The sequence below is a fragment of the Humulus lupulus genome, chromosome 5, assembly GCF_963169125.1.
Source record: "Humulus lupulus chromosome 5, drHumLupu1.1, whole genome shotgun sequence".
Classification (NCBI taxonomy): Eukaryota; Viridiplantae; Streptophyta; class Magnoliopsida; order Rosales; family Cannabaceae; genus Humulus; species Humulus lupulus.
This window is the reverse complement of record NC_084797.1, coordinates 163,959,955-163,963,836: the sequence shown is the minus strand read 5'-3', so window position 1 is coordinate 163,963,836 and position 3,882 is coordinate 163,959,955.

Genomic DNA, 3,882 nt, shown 5'->3' with positions numbered 1-3,882 from the left:
TATCTACTGTTCCTTCTTTCTTTAGTTATAGAGTAGACGGTTTTGAACGGAGAATGCAGAATAGAATCATCAGAATAATGGTATGATATTCCATCTAGCTGAGGTTGGCTTTCTCTCACCAGGAAAGGGGGAGACTTTAGAAAGCAGGGCTAGGATCTCCTCCTTATCCAGAGCGGACTGAGTCGCGGCCATCTCCGGGAGAGTCGCCCGCTCATCGGCCTCTGTCGTTTTCCTGGACAACTCCTCTTCCAACCTGGCCTTGGCGCGACCGAGCTCCTCGCATTCTGTCTGGACACGGGCCACCTCTGCCTGGACACGGGCCGTCTCCCGGGCAAGAGCCTCCTTGGCGGCCTCCCTCTGATTCACTGCCGCCTCCAACTCCAGCTTGGCCGTCTCCATCTTTATGGCGAGCTCAGCCAACAGATCGGCACTCCGTTGGGACAACAGATCAACCTGGAGCAAAGAAAAGTTAGAAAATAAAACTATCATCAACAAGTAAGGGAAGAAGTGTAAGAGAAGTGAAAGTTACCGCGGTGGCCTGGTGGCAGAGTGCTTGGGAGATGAACAGTACGTCCGAGTTGGCTATCGTGGCGTACCTCTTGAGCTGAAGGTTGGACATGGTGCTCCCAACCTGGCCCAGCAGATCGGCCGCCAGGGGGGCTGTGTCCTGGCCAAGTTTAGGGCGGAAGCCCGCTTCGACAACTAGCCGGTCCACGATCGGCTGAGGGGCGCTGAACTCGGCAGAAAGATTCTAGAATTTGACCTGACGACGGATCGTCAAGGATTTGTAAGTTTCGTCCCTCCAGCACCGGCCGTTTTCCCAGGTCCGGTTGATCAGCCGGGACTGCTCATCCCGCAGGGCTGACTCCCCATCCTCGAGGAGAGTTGGGCGTAGGGGGAGAACTGGCGGTGAAAGGATTTCCTTCGCGGCCAGTCGAATCTTCCCGTGTGACTCTTCAGTCGAGCTGGCTCGCTTCGTCCGGGGCCTCTTCCCTGCGTTGCCCTCTTTGGCGCCAGCATCTGGGCCCCTCTTCCCGGAGTTCCGGCTGACGGCCGCGCCCGCCTCCAAGTCAATCACAGGGGGCGGGGCTGAGGCAGAGTTTGCAGCAGGCTCCACGGCCTGGAAGGGGACCACGGCTAGGGCACCTTCACTAGGGCGAAGCTCCGTCCCGGACAGTTCCTTGGCAGTGTGGAGGTCTGGGCCCATCGCCTCGTTGCTCTTCCTGGCCGCCTTCTTAGCCGCCCTTTCCTTGATGAGCCGCCTCATTTCGCTAGCAGGGTTTGACATGTCGGAGTCCCCTACAAAATTACAGAAAGAGGGAGTTAGGACGATAAACTAATTAGATGAAGACATAAATCAAAGTTATAAATGACCCGGGACGAACCCTCGTCTGTGCCCCGGGCATGACTCAATTCCTCTAAAGCAAATTAATGGACCCGATCCCCTATGTCATCCGGGTTCAGAAAACCCCCGTACTGGAGGAACCCGGGTAAGAACATGAGGACCTCCGAGCCTACGGGGATGGGAATTGAAGGTCTCATCTCCCCATCGGCCCCAAGCGTGGGGTCCGGGGGTACTAGCCTATCCTTAGCTAAGTCCCCGACTCGGGGAGCATAAGTTAAGATTAAAGGGGAGTTACCTCACCCCGATACGCTAGCCCCGGGAGTCCCAGTGTTTGGTAGGGCATCTTCGAAGAGCTCCTCCAGCTCTTCTGAGGTGGCCACTTCTGCCGGGGCCTGTTCATTCTTGCGCCGGGTCGCGTCAGCTCGCGCCGCTCGTACCATAGTGGCAATGTGATCCAGGGCCATCTGCTCCCGGACGTCGACGTTCTTCTCGTAGGGGATGCCTCGAAGGTTCGGGATAACAATGGTCTGGGTGGCCGCGAGCATCCCGACTAGTCGGAGATTGTCGTCCGTGACATAGCCCCCGACGTCCAGCTCCTCCGCGCTCAATTTGGAATAAAATCTCCTCCTTTCCAGAATGAATTCGGTAAGGGGAGTTTGAGTGAAGGGCCCTGCACCCGGAAGATATGCTAAGAGACGGGTAGAAAAGATGAGGAATAAAAGAGGTCCAGAAAAAATACTTACCCACTCGCTGGAAGTCCAGCAACAGTGTGGGGTTCTTGTCCACGAGGAATCCGGACGTCATGAACCAGTAATGCCTGACGTCTGGGGGGTGCCTCCAGGAGCTGGTGGGAGCGGGATAGCTACTCTGCGGCTTCAGCCTATAAAAGCCATCCAGGGTCTTGTCCTTGACATAAACCTGCAGCTCCAACTTGTAGAAGTACAGGATCTCCGCAGGGGTGGGCTCCGCGATCTCCTTCGCGACGCAAAACACCCGCCATCCAGCGAGGAGACGGTACGCTTGGGGCAGGAGCTGGAACGGTGGGATTCCCACGTACGTCAAGAACCGCATGAAATAGTCGTGCAGCGGGAGCGTGGCTCCCGCGCTGATGTGGCCCGCACTCCAGGCCCCGAATCCTTCCACGGACGTATGCGCCCACTCCTTGAGCCTGGCCAGGCGGTTGTGAAAGAGGCCCGGAGTTGATTCGATGCCCAGATGCTGCTCCAGGAGCAGCATCATCCGGTAATTCCGGAACGAGTTGGCCGTCACGCCCATCTCCCACCTGTTGCCCTTGGGCGTCTGGGATCCGGGAACGGTGACAGGGGCCCTATTGACCTCTTCTTCAGAATGGAGCGTAACGCCCGTTGCCATAGCTGACGATCTGGGAACAAAGAAAGAAAACCAAGTAGTCAGTACCTAAACCCAAGAAAGTCGGTCAAGGTACGGGGAGTCTCCTAAGAACTGCTTGGAGTCCCGTCGGATCAGGTCCGGGACTCCCGAGAGCCCCGGGACCCTGATCGGGAGAGGAGACTACTAAGGTCCGCCCTCTGTCCGGGGAGCATCCGGGTACAGAGCAACCCGAACCAGGCAGCCTTCCTAACAACTTCTAAGCACAGAGCCTAAACGCACGCATCAAAAGAACATCATAAGTTCATAAAGTTGTCAAGAGAGTCAGGAGAACTTACTGTGAGGTGTCGACCGTAGAAGGTGATGGTTGTCCGACTGTAAGGACGGCAGAACCTCGTTCTTGAAGTGGTACAGCCGGTGCAGTAGTTCGTCGACAAGACAAACCCGAGATGCGTCTTCAGGTAGAAGAGCGGAAATTGGGGCCCGAGATGCGTCTGGGGAACAGGCAGCGGCGCAGAGTTAGCAGATGGCGGTGTAGGTCGTCGGCGATGTCGGACATGCAAAGCTCGAGCAGTGTTTGTCGGTTCTTAAGCCGGTTCGAAGAGGTAAAAGTGCCAAATGTGGTTTTCGTGGGGTATTTATAGTGGCCTTAAATCCTGGCCCACAATCCAACGAACAGGTGTCTCTTCATCGGACAGTCAGGAACCGCGCAGGGACATTTATGAGTCCTTTCAGGTTGGATCCTCGCCGTCTCAGATCTGACGACCCAGGAGTGAAGGATGCCAAAGGTCGTCCCATCCTACGGTCCACCTCATCCCAGGGGCATTAATGATTGCCCCCCGTGCGGATGGGACGCTTCGAGACGTGCACTGACACCCTAGCCTAGGCCTAGCGACCCTTGAGAGGGCTAGGCGACCTTTCAAGATCTGTGTAGCAATCACCTGGTGACATGTGTGTCCTTGCCACCAAGCGAGATGAAGGCAAACGTCCCCGGATAATGGTAAACGATCCGGGCCAAACAGGCGGCCAATGCCACGGCCCGCTGTCGCGGACCCACGATCTCGGGCAGGAACTGGAGAGGCAACCACACGGGCGTCCTGGAGACGATGCAACCCTCCTCCTGGCAGACCTAGGCGAAGGCTTGGGGGGTAAATGTTATCCCCATTTCCTGCATGGGCTCGGGACCTTCG